General features: G+C 47.5%; 1 long non-coding RNA gene across 1 annotated transcript; it reads left to right on the top strand.

Moving 5' to 3' along the window:
- Positions 1–349: 349 nt before the first annotated feature.
- Positions 350–8,630, top strand: LOC136319931 (uncharacterized). The gene is made up of 3 exons (XR_010728241.1): positions 350–784; positions 5,488–5,716; positions 8,230–8,630. It is a non-coding gene; the product is annotated as an uncharacterized lncRNA (long non-coding RNA).
- Positions 8,631–20,671: the final 12,041 nt, after the last annotated feature.

Genomic DNA, 20,671 nt, shown 5'->3' with positions numbered 1-20,671 from the left:
AAGGAGGGTTCGTTCCCCATCTTTTCTCTCTGTGCTGCCTCTCAGATTAAAGCCATTGAGCTTGAGCTCTATTAACTCCTATCTGCTTTACAAGCTCTGATTTATAGAGCAAATTACCTGTGTGGCACTCAAGAAGGAGCTTGTCTGTCAGATGACACTGGAGTCTGATTTCAGTGCCCTGCCCCCACCCCCGCTTATTCATTCATGGCATGGAGGGATCCAGAGGCCAGAGCAATTTCATCAGTGCTTGGACTTCACGTACTGTGAGCCTCCTCTCCCCAGACCGTACCGCTCCCATAAATAGACATCACGTGGCTTCCTTTCATGATAAGGTCAGAAGGAACGAGTGCATAGGGAGAAGCCTAGGAGAGTCAGAGCTCTGAGTTTCAGGGATAAAGCCTGAACAGTGCTAGTCTTCTTGCCTGGGGACCAGCTCAGAGAGCAGGGACAAGGTGGGACAACGGGGTGCGCCTCCCAGGGCGAGGCTTTTGGATGCCCCAGTGTTTCCTGGACTCCAGACAGCAGTCTCTGCCCTCAGCCGTCTGTACCACTTGCATGGAAGCTGCAGGCTTTTCTCCCCACCTGCCTCACCCAGCTCTGTGGCCCCCGGCTCATTTTCTGATGAAGTTGTCAGTTTTTATAGTTGATAGGAGAAATAATTCTCCCTTAGCTGTGTGTTAATTGGCTTTTCCCCCTCCTCTTTCATTCAGTTAGTGCATGCCATCCCTCGGTTTTTTCCCACCCTAGGGAAAGGTACCTCAGAAAAGCATTCCAGGAAGACAAGGTAGGTGGATCTTGCAAAATTGCTAATTGGTGATTGCTAAATCAGAGGTTAAGAAAACACTAACGAGGAACGCAGGAGGGGTTCCAGCCACACGGTTTGTAGTTCATGAGCTCCACTGACTACATGCTTACTGCCTGAGTGCCTACCCTCTGTAGAGGGCACAGATTCCATAGGGAGACCCATGGCACCAGCTGGGTCGAGCTGAAACATTGAGCACCTTTCAAGGTGCCAGGCACCAAGACAGGAACTAGAGAGCAGAAACCAAGACACTGAAAATCTGGTGCCATCGGTTCCACATGGCCAGAGCCGTGGCAGGTAAGCCAGGATACAGCAGGACTCACAGAGGGTCAGAAAAACTTCCTGGAGAAAGCCAAACTGGAACTCAACCTCATGGGATCACAAGGGTCAGTGGCAGGAGCGTCCCAGGGGGAGGAGGTGGTCTGTGCAAAGTCAGGGTGCTCAGAACAGAGTGGTACATGGGAGGAGCTGCTTGCCAAAGGTTAAGGTCATATGGAGGACCAGGTCACAGCAGGGCTTAAGTACCCAAGCAGGTCTTTTCTACCAAATAATTTCATGCACTTTAAAAAAATAGCCTTATCAAGATTTAATGTATATACCATAAAGCTCACCTGCTTCAAGTGTACAATTCAACTTTTTTTCATATCTGCAGAGTTGTGCATCATCGTCATAGTCTAATTTTAGAACATTTCATCACCCTACAAAAGAAACCTTCTGAGCAGGGTTTCTGATAGGGGCCTGGCCTGGCCCCTCATCAAGCCCAGAACATAAGCACAACACAGCAGCAACTGTGCCAAGGGTTAAACATTTGTGGCAATGACAGGGTGAAATTTACTCCATTTCTTAGATTCTTCTTTCTTGACAGGAAAAGAACTGGGCTTTGAGCACTCGGGCTATTTTTTTTTCTGGCTGGCTATTTAGTAACAGTGCTACAGAGGAATGCAGCTGATTTATAATAAAAATTGACAGGCTATATCCAGAATTCTGAAAGCAAATCCAGAATTCTGAAGTTCCTGCAAAATGGGAACAGCCCAGACCACTATCTCCATATCTCATGAAGCAAAAGCCACAGCTTGTCAGAATCAAAAAGAAAGAAAGAAAGAAAGAAAGAAAGAAAGAAAGAAAGAAAGAAAGAAAGAAAGAAAGAAAGAAAGAAAGAAAGAAAGAAAGAAAGAAAGAAAGAAAGAAAACGGGGTGGTGGGGTGGTGGGGGAGGCTCTGTCCTCAGAGGCTTTATAGGGTGACTGAAGTGCAGTCACCATGAACAGGGTTTGTGAGCGGACCTGCCCCCTCTTAGTGCAGGTGGTCCATTCAAACCCAAAGTCCTTAGCAAGGCAAGGACCAGAGAGAATGGGTGAGCCTCTGCCGTGGCCCCAGGGTAGGTATCTGATTGGGGCATTATGCTATGTTAACTGTATCAGTTAGCTTTCTTTTTTTAATTGTAAGAAACAAAAGCAAATTCAACCAGCTTTTTTTCTTTTTTCTTTTTTTTTTTAGTGAGAGAGACAGAGAGACAGGAAGGGAGAAAGATGAGAATCATCAGTTCTTCATGCAGCACCTTAGTTGTTCATTGATTGCTTTCTCGTATGTGCTTTGACGGGGGGTGGGGGTGGCTATAGCTGAGCAAGTGACCCCTTGCTCAAGCAGAAAACTTGAGCTCAAACCAGTGACCTTGGGCTTCAAGCCAGCGACCATGGGGTCATGTCTGTGATCCCATGCTCAAGCCAGCGACCCTGTGCTCAAGCTGGTGAGCCTGCACTCAAGCTGAAGGAGCCCACATTCAAACTGGCCACCACAGGGTTTCGAACCTGGGTCCTCTGAGTCCAATGCTCTATCCTCTGCGCCACCACCTGGTCAGGTCAGCTTTCACAATAATGGGGACTTGGTTCTAACAAACTCTTGACTGGGATAAAGTGAAAAAGTTCTTCCTACAAAAGTGTAGAAATGCATAGTAAACTATAACTACATTTGAAAATTGTATTGCATGGCTGAGTTCACAAGCAAGAAAGGGACATCCCCAGGGCCCCAAACAAAGAAGGGAATACCAGGATGGGAATCACATGATTTTACCCTATAGCTACCTCAGAGGGTAAACCAGAAGCCTTGGCTCTGGCCTCTAGGATGAGATGAGATGGGGAGACCAGAGATAAGACCTCTAGTCACAGGAGGTAGAGAGTTGAAGTGGACTCCTTGCAAAGCCAGGCTCCTCTGAAGGCTACTCGGTAGGTGAAAGGGTAGGCTAGGAAACCCATCCCCTGGCCCAGGGGAATAACAAGGGAGCTTGTCCATCATAGCACAGATAAGAGCAATGGGGACTTAAAATAAGGATCTTCTGAAAAATGCAAACTGCATGTCTGCATTTTGAGGTCCAAATTTACATTGCATGCATGGTCTTGGATTCTTACGTCAAGAGGAAAAAATTGGTCCCAGGCTGGTGATAACCCTAAACCACCTGGTAAAAGCAGATGCAAAATGGCCTTAGAGGGACAATCTTAAAATTCAGGTAGCAGGAAATTACAGAGGAATAAACAAAGCTCATCCAAAGATGAGCTCACAATATCAAATCCCAGTACACGTGAAGAAAGAGGTCATCTCGAATAGGGCAGCAAACCACAGCAGAGACAGAAATATTAGAGCCCTAAGACTCTATCTAAATAAGAATGCTGATAATGATTATATACCAAAAGAAAATTCAAACTCTTGAGAAAATAACACTACATTATAAAAATAAGAAAAGACAGATTTGAAAAGTATTTACAGATGACATGCGGTGGTGTTGGTGAGATTCACCTCAAAACAATCTCATGGTGGCGAGCTGTGGGAAGGAATATTTCTAAAACAAGATGGACGATGGGTTGATACTTGTTGAAGGTGAATAATAATAAGTACATAGGGGTTTCTTATTTTCTTGTCTCTAATTTTATATACATTTGAAATTTTTCCCATAATAAAAATTAAAATAAATAAATAAATAGCTCCAAAGAGAACTCTAGAAATAAACAGTGTAAATAATGAAATTTAAAACTCAGGACAAGTTAGCCCTAGCTGGACAGCATTCTTGCAGGGGACAGTAATGGTTCCACTCTAGTTCCCACCTTGGTGATTAGTCATTGGCTGGTGCAGCCCAGGGAGGTGGGAGGTACAGATGTGATTTTGGTGCTAAATTCCCAGTGGTTCTGCAAGTGTCATAGTTGGAAGCTCTTAGCCAACAATCCCTCCAGCCAGTCCCTTTGGAGGGGAACCTGAGTGGCACCTGTCCGTGGCTGCCACATGTACCATCATAGAAAAATATCACAATATACAGCCCTCAGCAATTGATGGAGCAGGCAAAAGTAGGGATAATCTCTTAAAAATGAATGCTAATAAGAAACTTCCTGTGATGCAATGTTTATTTGCCAGTTGAGTTGAAACACAAATCCTCTCTACAGACTCCTCTATCCAGGTGTAGCAGCAGCGACAGACTAACATGCATATGGAACTTCCTGCAACCATTCCCTGCACCTGCCATGCGCTCTCTTGTACAGGCTGTTTATTGAGCTCAAAACACTCCTCCCCTCATGCATCCTGCAACGTTCTGCTAAAACGCAACTCCTCTGACTGTGACTGTCTATGGCATGCCCATTATCCACGCTGCCCTTCTTCCTTACCAGTAGAACCATAATTTCATTCATGATGATAGTATGCCCCATTTAAAATTACCACAACTGCCTTACCAGGCGGTGGCACAGTGGATAGAGCGTCGGACTGGGATGTGGAAGGACCCAGGTTTGAGATCCTTTGGTTGCCAGCTTGAGCGCGGGCTTATCTGGCTTGAGCAAAAAACTCACTAGCATGGACCCAAGGTCACTGGCTCGAGCGGGGGGTTACTCAGTCTGCTGAAGGCCCGCGGTCATGGCACATATGAGAAAGCAATCAATGAACAACTAAGGTGTCGCAACTAAAAACTGATGATTGATACTTCTCATCTCTCTTCGTTCCTGTCTGTCTGTCCTTATCTATCCCTCTATCTGATTCTCTCTCTGTCCCTGTAAAAAAAAATTTTTTTTTAATTAAAATTACCACAACTACAATACTATACTCCTAACTTCCCCTGCGTCTCAGGGTGGTGTGCAACACAGTTTTGGGCAAAAAGATATAAACAGAAGTTTTCTAGGTATATTATTTGAAGATTTGTGTGAGGGGTTATGTGTTTTAATGTTTATTTTATTGATTTTAGAGAGGCAAGGAGAGAGCGGAAGAGAGCCAGGAACATCTTTTTCTATATGTGCCCTGACCAGGGATCAAACCAGCAACGTCTGCACTTCAGAACAATGCTTTAACCAACTGAGCTATCCGGCCAGGACTTATTTGAAGATTTTTTATCTATCCATTCATTCATTCCGCCACTACCAGTCTCTCAGCCACCTACCTATGCATCCACCCGTCCATCCATCTGTCAATTCCAACTGTCCACCCACACACCGGCCTGGCTGTTTCTGAGACCCCATAAAGTGCCAAGCACCATATTTAGGTACCTGACATAGAAAATAAGTGATATTTGTCCCCTGTCTTTAAGAATCTACACTCTATTTGGGAAGACAGATAAGTAGACAATCTTAATACATTTGTAGTAAATGCTACGTCAGAGGTAAAAGAGGCATGCATTTTTAATGTATTAATAATTTTTTCCTCCTCTTATTCAACCAGAGACTTCTGTTTGCCTGTGGGAGGATTGTGATTTTCATAGTAGGAACATAAGAGAAAAAGGACCCTTTTACCTTTGAGTGTCAAGACCGACTCTGAATGCACACGAGACGTCTTGAAACAGAGCTTGGTTCAGAGAAGAAAAGGATTTCCTATTTCAAAGGCTCCCCTTTCGGAAATGATAATCAAGTCTGGAGGACTGGGATCATAAGCAGGGTACAGGTCAGAGGATGTGAGTTGGGGACATTCCCATCAGGTAGAGAGAGACAGAAGAGCAGATTTGAGGGCACTGTTCCCTCTGCAGGGTCAACACAGCAATGGGAAGACCCCAGATGAGCCTGACACCAGGACACGGGGCTGCCCAGGCTGGATGGCCACTCAGTGGGCACCAGGACAGGAGGCTTGGAACCACTCAGCCACATGTCTTAGAGATCGGAGCCAGGACCTCGTCTTGGGAAGGAGCGTAGATGAGCCCTGACAGAGAACCTAAACCTGAACATATGTAAACTGTTACCCCGATGCATCTGAGTTAACGAGGAAGGAGTGTTTGAGGCCTGAAGAAACTGAGTTAGCTTGGATTAGCAGGTTCATGTTTTAATTTTTTTTTTTCCTTTCTGCCCTTATCAGGAGTGGGGACTTGTGAGCAAGACAGAATCAGTTATAGAATATTTTCAGTTATATTTCTGGCCCCTCTGCTTACAGCGTGCAGGTTTTTATCCCACAAGGGAGGCATTCACAAGGTGCTGAGACAGAGGGGCTGTGGGAGGGGTAGGGGGCCAGGTTCACAGTCGTGCGACCAGGAGGGTTGCACAGAACCATGCTCAGAAGGGCCCTGTATTTAGGGTTTCATGCTCTGTGGTCATTGTCTTGAAATCCTTAACAATTTTACCTGTACTTACTTATTTATTTATTTATTTATTTATTTATTTATTTATATTTTACAGAGACAGAGAGAGTCAGAGAGAGGGATAGATAGGGACAGACAGACAGAAACAGAGAGAGATGAGAAGCATCAATCATCAGTTTTTTGTTGCGACACCTTAGTTGTTCATTGATTGCTTTCTTATATGTGCCTTGACCACGGGCCTTCAGCAGATCGAGTAACTCCTTGCTCGAGCCAGCAACCTTGGGTCCATGCTGGTGAGCTTTTGCTCAACCAGATGAGCCTGTGCTCAAACTGGCGACCTCGGGGTCTCGAACCTGGGTCTTTCTGCATCCCAGTCTGACGTTCTATCCACTGCACCACCGCCTGATCAGGCCAATTTTACCTTTAAATGTGCATTTTGTAAGTGAAATCTAATGGGATAATGGGCATCTGAGGGCTTGGGACCCCAGCTAACAGGCAGTCCTGCTTTCCACTGCCTCCTGGGACTGACATGTCAGCCATCTGCTCCCAGCCCCCTCCCCACCCCAGCCTGCTGCTGCCCTCTGTTCAGGCTGGTGACGGCATTGTGCTGGTGGCTGGGAGCTATCATGCTCAGCTCCCAGCAGGGGAGGAAAAAAATTTCTGTTAGTATCTTCAGCAGCACTTTTTCCTGCTGTTTGAATAAGAGGCCGGCATTTCATTGCCCACTGGGGCCCACAAATTGTGCGTCTGGCCCTGGCATCAGTGGAGATTTACCTACTGGTCCCAGGCCTTCTGCTAGGCTGGCCCACCAGGAGGCAGGCCTCCAGACAACCAAAATCCAAAAGGCATCCACCCACCACCCACCTTGTTTCCCTAGGCTTCCTCAGCCTCATAGCCAAAGTGGGGCTACGATGGCGGGACACTAATGCCTTAATTGGGCCCCACTAGCAGTATCTCCAAGGCCCTTTCCACCAAATACTTCAGAGTGTCTGGGGGCGTCTCACTCACGTTCAAGTACAGTTTCCTTAAACACAGCATGGTTTTTGTCACGCCCCTTCTCTCCTTCCTGGGAGGGCTGCCTCTGAAGCTGTCTGCAGCCCTGAGAGCCTGAGAGCACCTCCCACCACTGCCCACCACTCTCCCCACCACTCACGGCCTGATTCCCACCTCCACCATGTCTGCTCTGCCAGGGACCCCTGGGGCACTGGACTCATGTAATTCTCTCAGCAACCCAACGAAGGATGCACTAAACCACCAGCATCCACGTGCAAGAACGGAGGCGGAGGCACAGAGGATGTGGGCAGAGTAAGGGGCAGAGTTAGGATTTGAAGTTGGGCAGAAAAAGTGGTGATTTTAACAATAAGACAAAGGATGTCACATGTACCTGAGATGGCTCACTGGAAACCTGAATGCAGTAGCTTAACATGGCATTTAACCTGTAAGAGAGGACTCCACCAGCCCAAAAGAAACATTAATGCCATGGTGATAAACACCCAGTTTGGAGAACTTGGGCATCCCCCTTATGATGAGGAAGGACGGGAAGGCATTTGGGACAGAAGAGCATGGGTATCAGATGGCTGGTGGTACAGACACATTTGAAAGCCCACACTGAACACTCATCTCTATCTTGGGCCCTTAGGGTTTCAATGCAACACAACCCAGGGGAAGAGCCATGTCCCCACAGCATGACATTCCTGGACCCTAACTCTCATCTAACAAGGGCAGTAGCAGAAAATAACAATGCTAAATCTGGTGGGTTTCAAAGCCAGGGCTAGATTTTAAATTTTTAATAAAAATACTATATACTTGGCCATAACTGATTTATTTGAAGGTTACCTAAATTTCTCACGGGGGCACAATTCAAATTTCAAGGTTGATTAATTTCTCCTCTCTCGCAGGACTGCAGCCTCAAGGAGCCTTGTCCTTCCCATCTGAGCCCAGCTCCTCTCTGCATTTCTCCTCCAGTGACACCTGAAGGCTTCAGTATTTCTAGCCACCTGTGGTTGTTGATTGTCATAGCTCTTTCTGGGAACAGAAGATCTGTGGCTTTCCCGGCCTGAAGCCCCCCTGCCAGGTGCCACACAGGCTGGGAGTCCATGCTAGTTTCTCCATCTCAGAGCTGCCCTCCCAAGGAACTGGCCACCCACTCTCACACGGAACACAGGTCACACCTTTAGGATAACTGCAAATCTACAACCATGACATTTCAAATCTAGAGGTTTCTGGGTACGTGCTTAGAAACACCTTTACTCCAATCTTTGCCAAAGAATCGTAACATTAAAATTCAGCCATTTGCAAATTGGAACTAATTTTTAAGATAACACCCAACGCTGTGCCGCCTGCACATGTGTGCATGCATGCATACACGCATGTGTACTTTATTAAAGCCTCTTCGGTCCTCTGTTAAATGTGGAGATAAATAAAGACCAACTGAATGAAAAAAAGCAAAGGCAATTTGTTCTGAACTTGCTAGAGCAAAGAAGTGGGCCAGTGTCACACTTGGTTTTGGCAAAGGCTCAAAGGCCGGCAGCATGGGAAGGCTTTATAGTGGGGGAAAGGGACGGCTGTAGGTGTGCTGGGATCGGAGGCAGTGGCCTGGGAAAGCTGGAGGCAGGTTTGCTAAAAGCAGGCATCCTATGTGGGTGGTTAAGGGTACCTATTTGACTTTCTCTGGTCAGTCCTAAATTGAAAGGGGGTTGGGGCCCTGGCCGGCTGGCTCAGTGGTAGAGCGTCGGCCTGGCGTGCAGAGGTCCCGGGTTCAATTCCCGGCCAGGGCACACAGGAGAGGCACCCATCTGCTTCTCCACCCCTCCCCCTCTCCTTCCTCTCTGTCTCTCTCTTCCCCTCCTGCAGCCGAGGCTCCATTGGAGCAGGGATGGCCCGGGCACTGGGGATGGCTCCTTGGCCTCTGCCCCAGGCGCTAGAGTGGCTCTGGTTGTAACAGAACGGCGCCCCGGAGGGGCAGAGCATCGCCCCCTGGTGGGCAGAGCTTCACCCCTGGTGGGCGTGCCGGGTGGATCCCGGTTGGGCGCATGCGGGAGTCTGTCTGACTGTCTCTCCCCGTTTCCAGCTTCAGAAAAATACAAAAGAAAAAAAAAAAAAAAAAGAAAGGGGGTTGGGGGAGAGAAAAATTAGGGAACCTGTAGGTTGTTAATCTAGATCTGATCATTTTGGCTCCATTGTTGTAGAACAGGGGTCCCCAAACTACGGCCCACGGGCCATATGCGGCCCCCTGAGGCCATTTATCCAGCCCCCCCCCCCCCGCCGCACTTCTGGAAGGAGCACCTCTTTCATTGGTGGTCAGTGAGAGGAGCCTAGTTCCCATGGAAATACTGGTCAGTTTGTTGATTTAAATTTACTTGTTCTTTATTTTAAATATTGTATTTGTTCCCGTTTAGGTTTTTTACTTTAAAATAAGATATGTGCAGTGTGCATAGGGATTTGTTCATAGTTTTTTTTTATAGTCCAGCCCTCCAACCGTCTGAGGGACAGTGAACTGGCCCCCTGTGTAAAAAGCTCGTTAGCTCCTTGGATTGGCTAATAGAGATAGGAATGTGTGTGTCTTCCTGCAAGTCTGACAGACCGTAGGCTGGCTTCCTGAGCTGTTTATTGTGGGTAAGGGGGGATGGCTTCCAGGGCAGGCTGCTGCAGGATATGGGTCAAACTTCTGTTTTAATATATGGTCTGGCCATAGCCCTTCTGTATATTCAGTCTCTTGTGATGATTATGTAAGAATTGGTCAAATGCATCCACTCTTCTCTTTGAAGGATAAATCAGTCCATTCAGCAACTTTAAAAGGTGACCTTATCGAGTAGGAATTAGCTGCTTATTTCTGTCAGATCTCAAACAACATCACAGAGCAAACCCACAGGAATCACACATTACTGAAATGCAGCTGCCTCACACAGAACCAAGCTTGCATCTGACAAAGGCACGGACTTCATACATGACCTGGGCCAGGAGAGAAACCACAGCATCTCCTCGGAAGGCGATGGGCACCGTGGTCCTTCCCACCTTCCCCATCTGGGCCCCACACACTGTCTCACCAGGCAGCTACTGCATGAGTGCTGACAGAGGACAAAAAATTAAGAAAAGAGGAGAAAGTAGCTTGTTAATACAATTCAGAAAAACGCATGCTTTCCTCCTAAATTATCAGGGCAAATAACTTGGCAAGACTGCCCTCCTGGAATCAGGAAGAAGTGGGTACTTTGGAGGACCCGTCCTCTGTCTTTGCCATGGGAACGGAAGTGATGCTCCTGGTTCTCTGGGGTCTGGCCCAGCCCAGTGCCCTGGGAGCTTTTCTCTGTGCAGTCAATTCCAGACCATCAATGCACCTGCTTCCAACCTGGGCACTTCCAAGGTCATTACTTCGCTATGGTGCCACATTTCAAACAAAGGCAAGATAACAGACTGAGGGTGTGAGTCGGGGAGGCTGTGAACCCAGGGCCAGTGCAGCAGAAGTGGAGCTGGAGGCCCTGGATTTGTGCCCAGCTTTGCCCCTGAGTCAACAATACTTTGGATGAGCCATTTATTTAATTTCTTTTGCTTCAGATGTCTTACTGGCTCAATGAAAATGAAAATAGCAGTTTTTTTTGCCCTGGCCGGATAGTTCAGTTGGTTAGAGCTTCATCCATTATCACAGAGGTTGCCAGTTTGATCCCCGGTCAGGACAAATATAGGAACAGATCGATGTTCTTCTCTCTCTCTCTCTCTCTCTCTCTCTCTCTCTCTCTTCCCTTCCTCTCTCACTAAAATCAATAAATAAAATATCAGTTTTTTTCCATTTATATTTTCACTGAAGATACATCGAATGACTACTGGGTGACAGGTTGGGTGCTGTGCAAGACAGACAAGCCCCACCCCAGGGATCTTGCAGCTGCAGAGACAGTTGATAATAAGCACATGAGCAAATTAGCAACAAAAAGACTTGAAAAGTCTGTGAAGGAGATGAGATGTGACCCTCGGCTGCCCTTCTGTCACCCCACTTCCCGTCTGAAGGCAAATACTTCCGGCTCCACCATTAGCCTCCATCTTCCCACCTCTACTGTGCGGGGCTCCTGGGGGATGCTGAGGGCCCTCTCCGGCTTTTCGTTCCGTTCCTTCCACCACAGCAGCTAGAGCAGTCCTTTCCAACATAAACCAAGTCGTACTGTTCTGCTCAAACCCCATGGTTTTCTTTTCTTATTATTGTTTTTTCATTGATTTGAGAGAGAAAGTAAAAGGGAGAGAGAGAAAGAGAGAAAAGCATTTTTTGTTTCATTTAGCTATACATGCACTGGTTTCTTCTTGTATGTGCCCTGACCAGGGATTGAACTCATGACCTCAGTGCACTGGGACAATGCTCTAGGGCCCTACCTGATAGTTTTCAGCTCCCCCAGAGTAACAGAGGCTGCAAGGTCCTACCAACCCACCCCTTTTCCTCTCGAGTGCATTCCTACTCCCCGATCACCCTTCACTGTGATCCAGCCTCCTGTCTTTGCTGCATTGCTTGGAGACCTTGCCTTTGAGAGGTGACCTGTGCCCAGGTGTGTGCTTGTTGGTCTGGCATGGTTATTAATTGTTCCACTTTCACTCTCAAAGGCCCTGGTTTGGATGATGAATTAGATGGCTGTATTGGCCTCTGCCCTTGCTGTTATATTTTCTCTCTTCTGCCTGGCTGGCTCTTTCCCCAGAGAGCTGCTGCCCTGCCTCACCGGCTTCGGGTCTCCCACATGTCACCTTCAGTGATGCATTCCGTGACCGTGCCATTTACATGGATGCTCCTCTGACCCCAGCAACCCCTCTCTCTCCTCCAAGATCTGCTTTTCCTCCCTGGGATTTCTCACCCTCTGCCACACTGTTTACTTCTTATTCATTTATTGTGTCCTACCCCTCCCACCCCCCATGTAGGCTCTGTGAGAGCAAGGACTTCTAATGTCTCACTCACTGCTGTATCCCTAGGGCCTAAAATAGTGCTTAGCACCTAGGGGTGCCCAAGAAAGGAACTAGACTAGGGTGGGTGCTACTTGGGATAAGGTGGTCAGAGAAGGTTTCTCAGAAGAATTGGCATTGAAGTTAAGATCTGTATTCATTTCCTATTTGTTGTGTAGCAAAGAACTACAAATGTGGTAGCTTAAAACAATATAAATTTAGCCTGATCAGGAGGTGGTGCAGTGGATAGAGCACTGACCTGAGACGCAGAGGACCCAGGTGTGGAACCCCCACGGTCGCAGACTTGAGCACAGGCTCATCCGGCTTGAGTGCAAGCTCACCAGCTTGAGCATAGGGGTACTGCTGGCTTGAGTATGGGATCATAGACATAACCCCATGGTGGGTCCCCATGGTGGCTGGCTTGAGCCCAAAGGTTGCTGGCTTAAAACCCAAGGTCACTCTCTTGAGCCCATGGTCACTGGCTTGGCTGGAGCCCCCCAGTCAAGGCATATATGAGACAGCAATCAATGAACAGCTATGGTGCTGCAATGAAGAATGGATGCTTCTCATCTCTCTCCCTTCTGATCTGTCTATCCCTGTCTGTCTCTGTCTGTCTGCCTCTCTTGCTAAAAATATATGTATATAAATTTATTATCTGCCTGACCAGGCGGCGGCACAGTGGATAGAACGTCAGACTGTGGGATGCAGAGGACCCAGGTTCGAGACCCCAAGGTCGTCAGCTTGAGCGAGGGCTCATCTGGTTTGAGCAAAAGCTCACCAGCTTGAGCCCAAGGTCGCTGGCTCGAGCAAGGGGTTACTCGGTCTACTGAAGGCCCGTGGTCAAGGCACATATGAGAAAGCAATCAATGAACAATTAAGGTGTCACAACGTGCAACGAAAAAAAATGATTGATGCTTCTCATCTCTCCGTTCCTATCTGTCTGTCCCTGTCTATCCCTCTCTCTGACTCTCTCTGTCTCTGTAAAAAAAAAAAAAATTATTATCTGATAATTCTGGGGGTTGGAAGTCCAAAAGGGATCTCACTGGGCTAAAATCAAGGTGTTGGCAGAGCTGCAGTCCTTTCTAGGGGTTCTGGGGGAAAATAAGTCTTCTTGTTGCTAGAGGTCGCCCACATTCCTTGGCTCTTGGTACCTGCCTCTGCAATGGTCAGTCCAGTTCCTCTCACAGTGCTGTCTCTCTAGTTCTGAACTTTCTGCCTTTCTCATTCCCATTTAAGGACCTTTCTGATTATGCTGGGCCCACCTGATAATCCAATCTCATTCTTTTAAAGTCAGTTGATTAGCAAGTTTATTCCATCTGCAACCTTAATTCCCATTTCCATAGAACATAATATAGTCAAGGGTCCAGGGATTAGGATGTGGACATTTTTGAGCCTATCATAGTGGGGATGCTACTTTGGATAGGGTGGTCAGGAAAGGCTTCTCTGAAGGGTTGAAGGCAACATCTGAAGGACAGGAAGGAACCAACAATGTGAAGAGCTGGAAGAGCTTTTCAGGCAACAGAGTAGCATGTGCCAAGACCCTGGGGCAGAGAAGAGCTTGGCATATCAAAATGCAGGTTGATCAGGCCCCGGTCAGTTGGCCCAGTGAATAGACCATCAGCCCAGCCACCCAGGATCAATCCCTAGTCAGGGCACACATGAGAAACAGCCGTCTGCTTCTCTTCTCCTCCCTCTTCCCCTTCTCTCTCTTTTCCCCTCTTGGCCCCAGGCACTGAGGATAGGTCGGTTTCTTTGAGCATCAGTCCCAGACAGGGTTGCTGAGTGGATCCTGGTCAGCACACATGCAGAAAATTTGTCTTACTATCTCCTCTCTTACTTAAAAACAAACAAAAAAAACAACAACAGCCCTGGCCGGTTGGCTCAGCGGTAGAGCGTCGGCCTAGCGTGCGGAGGACCCGGGTTCGATTCCCGGCCAGGGCACACAGGAGAAGCGCCCATTTGCTTCTCCACCCCTCCGCTGCACTTTCCTCTCTGTCTCTCTCTTCCCCTCCCGCAGCCAAGGCTCCATTGGAGCAAAGATGGCCCGGGCGCTGGGGATGGCTCTGTGGCCTCTGCCTCAGGCGCTAGAGTGGCTCTGGTCGCAATATGGCGATGCCCAGGATGGGCAGAGCGTCGCCCCATGGTGGGCGTGCCGGGTGGATCCCGGTCGGGCGCATGCGGGAGTCTGTCTGACTGTCTCTCCCTGTTTCCAGCTTCAGAAAAATGAAAAAAAAAAAAACAACAACAAAAAACCCTAGGTCGACCAGAGTGGCTACAGTGTATTGGGCAGAGGTGAAGTGGTCCCAGGTGAGGTTGGGGAAGGAGGGAAATCAGATAGTGCAGAAATAAATGACTGTTCAAGCCCCTGTCTGTGGTATTTCATCATTGCAGCCTGAGCTGACCAAAGCACCAGCAATCCTTGGCATTCCTGGGTTTGAGGCAGTATCTCTCCTAACTCTGCCTCTCTCTTCCCTGGTCACCTTCCCTCCGTGTCAGTGTCTCTGTGTCCAAATTTCCCTCTTCTTAAATGGATGCCAGTGATTGGATTAGGGCCCACCCTAACCCAGCAGAGCCCTATTTTAACTTGATTACTTCTGAGACCCCATTTCCAGGCAAGGTCATATTGACAGGTTCCAGGCAGACATGACTATTTGAGGGGCACTGTTCAGCCCGGGACACCTTCAGTTCCACACAGCCCTCCCTTGCTGCGCCTCTTCAGGCCACCCCGTCAACTCTCCTTGAGCTGCCCTGGCCCAGAGCCACCTTCTCAGACACACTTTTCTTGGTTGTGAGTCTGCATACAAGTTATCCTTCCTCTTTATCTCATCATTCCTTTCCCAGCCTTTGATTCCAGCTGCAACTTTTTTTAAATCAATATGTCTTTCTATAGTGCATTTTCCCAGCAGACTGAATGCAGTTTAAATGCTCCAGATACCTCCTTTCAGGTCTAATTCTCTCTGTAAAGCACTTAGCTTAGAAAATCTGGGTAGAATCTGAGTTCGATCTTAATACCAAGTAATTAGTATACACCCAAGCTCCCTCTGCTAAGTGGTTACAGCTACCCGGAGTGCTGGCTGGCTTCGGGCCACTGTGCCAAGGAGGCTTGGGGAAGGAGGACCTGAATGACAGCATATTGTTCCCTATCGTGCCCCAGTGGACACTTACTGCAGTGTCCTGTTAGTCAGATGGCCTTAGAATCCCAGGAGGCCACTGGCCACCCTCCATTGGGACAAAGTGGTAGTTGGGACCCTGGAAGTTTATAGGACATCCTCAAGGCCACAGCGAAATATACAATAAATGGAAGACTCTGGAATCCCGCCTCCACCTCTCTTTCCATCTCCCACCTGCCTGGGCTAGGATGTTAGCACCAACATCCTGGAAGTACTTCTCAACAACCGGTCTTGCAAGAGGACCACAGCTACTCATTGTCTTTGTCATAGCCGAGTCCCACCTTCAGTTAGCTCAGGTCCTAGAAAATGTGCCAGGTGATTTGTGCCACAAGGGGACACAGTATTAGGGGATGTGGGATGTTATTGCCCCTCCGGTGGGCAGAGGACAAGAGGACAGTGAGAGGAAGAAGTTACCAGAGGTTTAAATTATGTTGCACCCCTTCAAACACTCTGCCAGCTTTGCTTCAGTAGCTCACATTAGGGGGTTCCTATCTTACTGGTCTTCTCAACTTTCAAATGACTACACAGTCATAAGTCCCGTCCCCCCCCCGCCACAGTCAAAACCATGATTTCCTCAGCAGGTATATACAGAACACTCAGACCTTTAATGATCAGCGCTTCACAATAAGCACTTTTTCTTCCTACTCATTATCGCGGCTAAGAAGACACAGGAGCAGCCGAGCTCTCTCCCACGGTTATAGAGACACTTGGAAACGTGCTGCGGGAGGCTGCTCTGTCACCAGCAAAGACAATAGAATACATGTTCAAAGTCTTTCCCCTGCTCTGCCAAGTAAAAGCACTGGAACCCTCTGAGAATTCACTTTACAAGGAAAGAAAAAGGCCCCGCGTCTCTTGCCGCCCGGCTGCTGCGCAGCGTGCACTCCCCCTGGAGGTGGCTGGAGGCCGAGGTAGAGGAGGCGGTGCCAGGAAGCGGGCTCCCACGTGGGGCACTGGCGTAGTTGGGTGCCTCACAAAACGCAGTTGCTCTCTGCTGTGGCTTAATCCCTTTCTGTTTTAAGGGCGCCTCCTTTTATTCTCTTTGAACCCACACTCCGCAGAGGACAAATACGATTACAAAGTCCCCTGGGTGCTGTATTGCCCCCTTCTTTCATCCCCATTGGCTGCCAGGACCTTTGGCGTATAGTAGGGGTCTGGCATGCCTGAGATCCCCACTATTGCTTGAGGGATGGATTCCTATGCTGTCTCCAGGATGAAGTTCCGAAGCGAACGCCCATCTCTCATTTAAAAAAATTTTTTCTTGAAAAAAATTTAAAAGCCACCAAAGATTCCAGTCAGCAGGAACTTTAGAGATGGAGACCATGTTCTGAACATATTAGAAAAACAGCAGGGTCTGGCCCTGGCCGGTTGGCTCAGCGGTAGAGCGTCAGCCTGGCGTGCAGGAGTCCCGGGTTCGATTCCCAGCCAGGGCACACAGGAGAAGGGCCTATCTGCTTCTCCACTCCTCCCCCTCCCCTTCCTCTCTGTCTCTCTCTTCCCCTCCCGCAGCCGAGGCTCCATTGGAGCAAAGATGGCCCGGGCACTGGGGATGGCTCTGTGGCCTCTGCCTCAGGTGCTAGAGTGGCTCTGGATGCAACAGAGCGACGCCCCAGAGGGGCAGAACATTGCCCCCTTGGTGGGCATGCCGGGTGGATCTCGGTCGGGCGCATGCGGGAGTCTGTCTGACTGCGTCCCCGTTTCCAGCTTTGGAAAAATGAAAAAGAAAGAAAAAGAAAAAGAAAAACAGCAGGGTCATTCTGGTCAGGGATCTGCAACCTAAAGTGGTTAGGAATCAATGCTGCTCCAGTGCCCGAATGAGGATATGTGACAATTTGGCCAATTTGGCCTACTTGGGGGAGAGACCAATCTGAATCAGTGAAAAGTCTGGGTTAGACAAAGTAATAAAATATAACCTTTGAAATGATGTCTTTACACTCTTATTTTAAACTATTTGTGCATACTGTAAAGCAATGATTTTCAACCTTTTTCATCCTGTGTAACAACACATAAATTACTAAAAGGCTGTGGCACACCAAAAATGTATTATTATTACTTTGCCAATCTGGCCAAAAAAGGTATGATTTTGATTCATTCACACCAGACAGCTATTGTGGTGTTGGCTGTTGTTATTTTTTTATTTGACAATCTAAAGGAAAAGTCACTGCCCTCGACTCAATAGTTAGGCATTGCCTGTTTTAAAAATTCTTGCAGCACACTGGTTGAAAATTGTTGCTAGCCCTAGCCGGTTAGCTCAGTGGTAGAGCGTTGGCTTGCCGTGTGAATATCCCTGGTTCGATTTCCAGTCAGAGCACAAAGGAGAAGTGTCCATCTGCTTTTCCACCCCTCCCACTCTCGCTTCTCTCTCTCTTCCCCTCCTGCAGCCATGGATCGATTGGAATGAGTCGGCCCTGCATGCTAAAGATGGCTCCATGGCCTGACCTTAGGTGCTAAAAAAAATGGCTCCAGGCCTGACCTGTGGTGGCGCAGTGGATAAAGCGTCGACCTGGAAATGCTGAGGTTGCCGGTTCGAAACCCTGGGCTTGCCTGGTCAAGGCACATATGGGAGTTGATGCTTCCAGCTCCTCCCCCCCTGTCTCTCTCTCCTCTCTCTCTCTCTCTCTCTGTCTGTCTCTCTCTCCTCTCTAAAATGAATAAATAAAAATAAATAAATAAATAGATAAATAAATAAATAAATAAATAAATAAAAAATGGCTCCAGGTGCAACAGAACAAGGACCCCAGATGGGCAGAGCATAGCCCTCCAGTGGGTTTTCCGGGTTGATCCCAGTCCAGGTACATGCAGGACTCTATCTCTGCCTCCCCTCTTCTCACTAAATCAAAAAAAGAAAGAAAATCATTGCCATAAAAAACGTTTATTGGCCTGACCTGTGGTGGCGCAGTGGATAAAGCGTTAACCTGGAAATGCTGAGGTCTCCAGTTCGAAACCCTGGGCTTGCCTGGTCAAGGCACATATGAGAGTTGATGCTTCCTGTTCCTCCCCCTTCTCTCTCTCTGTCTCTTTCTTCTCTCCCTCTCTCTCTCCTTTCTAAAAATGAATAAATAAAAAAAATGTTTATTAAAGTAAATTTTGGGGTGGTCTTTATCTATCAGATTTAAATGAAATGGTGTTTTTTTGTTTGTTTTTGTGTGTGTGTGCTTTTTTACAGAGACAGAGAGAGGGATAGACAGGGACAGACAGACAGGAACGGAGAGAGATGAGAAGCATCAATCATTAGTTTTTCGTTACAACACCTTAGTTGTTCACTGATTGCTTTCTCATATGTGCCCTGACCATGGGTCTCCAGCAGACTGAGTAGCCCCTTGCTCGGGCCACCGATCTTGGGTCCAAGCTGGTGAGCTTTTTGTTCAAACCAGATGAGCCCATGCTCAAGCTGGTGGCCTCGGGGTCTCGAACCTGGGTCCTCTGCATCCCAGTCCGATGCTCTATCCACTGCGCCTCCGCCTGTCAGGCTGAAATGGTGTTTTGACTCTTGCTCTAGATACGATTGAGAACCAAAGGGAATCATTTCAACTTCCATCCCTACTCAGGAGGAATAAATATGCTGTATCTATCACCAGACAAGACACTCAAGTAAAGAAAGTTTTTCTTCCATTAACTAAACTTATGAAACAGTATAATAAAAGATCTGTGAAAACATGACCAAATAATACATTAAAAAAAATAAATCAGTATTTGGCTATTCATAAAGTACCCTTCTAGACCCAGAATGGAAGGTTCCTAAAACCAGAAAAAGCACACTAACCATGACCTGTGACCGTCTCTTACTAAATGTTCTTTGCAAGCAGGACTTCCTATGACAGTTTAGATTTGGACCTAACGTGTTATTCAGAGTTCTGCAGAACAGTTTACTAAGGCAAAAATCAATCCTGAATTAACACCAAGTCGGAGCTCCCCCTGAGGAGTTTGCAAAACATTGATTAAATGTCTTTAAGGGAAAAGCATTAAGTCCACGGCCATCATGCATCCCAGACAACCCACTGGGAGCATATGTTTGTGGGGTTTTTTTAATTTAAAAACCATTCATATGCAAAAGAAACATGTTTCAGAATCCTTGTGCCTAATAATTGTGTAATTACAGAAAAAGGGGACCAAACTCTGCTTAAAATGGTTAACCTCCTAAAGACATTTTGGATGACGATGATGGGATAATTTCTAACTATAATATCACTGAGTTGCATTTCTGGTCCCTTTTATTTCCTGTTTGCAAAGTTTTTTGCCAACACCCATGTTATAGACAAAGGAACTGGAGCACAGGGCTACTCCCTGAGCCAGGAGCAGGTTTGGTCAGGAACATATGAGCAGCCTCTTAAGCTCCTCAGTGACCCACTCTCCTGTCTGTAGGACTCAGTATTCCAGTTACACACAGCGTCGAACAAGTCAGTGTCTAAATGTAAACTTGTTTTAAAGAGATGCCTATGTTCCGATCAGGGTTTTGTAAACCTTATTTGATGTTTAATATACAATGAATATCAAATATCAACCCCATAGTGAGGTTTTCATTAAAAAAAAAAAGAGGCCCTGGCCGGTTGGCTCAGTGGTAGAGCGTCGGCCTGGCGTGCAGAAGCCCCGGGTTCGATTCCCGGCCAGGGCACACAGGGGAAGCGCCTATCTGCTTCCCCACCCCTCCCCCTCTCCTTCCTCTCTGTCTCTCTCTTCCCCTCCCGCAGCCGAGGCTCCATTGGAGCAAAGATGGCCCGGGCGCTGGGGATGGCTCCTTGGCCTCTGCCCCAGGCGCTGGGGTGGCTCTGGTCGCAACAGAGTGACGCCCGGAGGGGCAGAGCATCGCCCCCTGGTGGGCAGAGCGTCCCCCCTGGTGGGCGTGAGTCTGTCTGACTGTCTCTCCCCATTTCCAGCTTCGGAAAGATACAAAAAAAAAAAAAAAGATATAACCCAGTACTGAGGCTTGCGTGTGAATAAATGACACACAAAATATGGAGCTGAGAAATGTTGTCAGTGAGGGAGACCCTCATGGCAAAATCTGGCGTGCCGCTCACACATTGGGTGACCTGCATGCTATTTCTCGCATTTTAGAGTTCAGTACAGGATTCATTAAATACTGTTCAGATGACCATGTAGTAATGATAATTACACACATAGCTGGGTTTAACATTTTTATAAACCTATAATTGCAGAAAAAAATATTGCTAAAATCATTTTTTAAATTGGGAATACATATGAATACCTCATAGTATAACATTGCGTGAAAACATTTTGGGAAATGGTGTCTTCCTATAAATGCAAT

This window comes from Saccopteryx bilineata, chromosome 1 (assembly GCF_036850765.1).
Source record: "Saccopteryx bilineata isolate mSacBil1 chromosome 1, mSacBil1_pri_phased_curated, whole genome shotgun sequence".
NCBI classification, from domain to species: domain Eukaryota; kingdom Metazoa; phylum Chordata; class Mammalia; order Chiroptera; family Emballonuridae; genus Saccopteryx; species Saccopteryx bilineata.
Note: the sequence above shows the minus strand (reverse complement) of the source record. Positions and strands in the feature narration are given on the sequence as shown.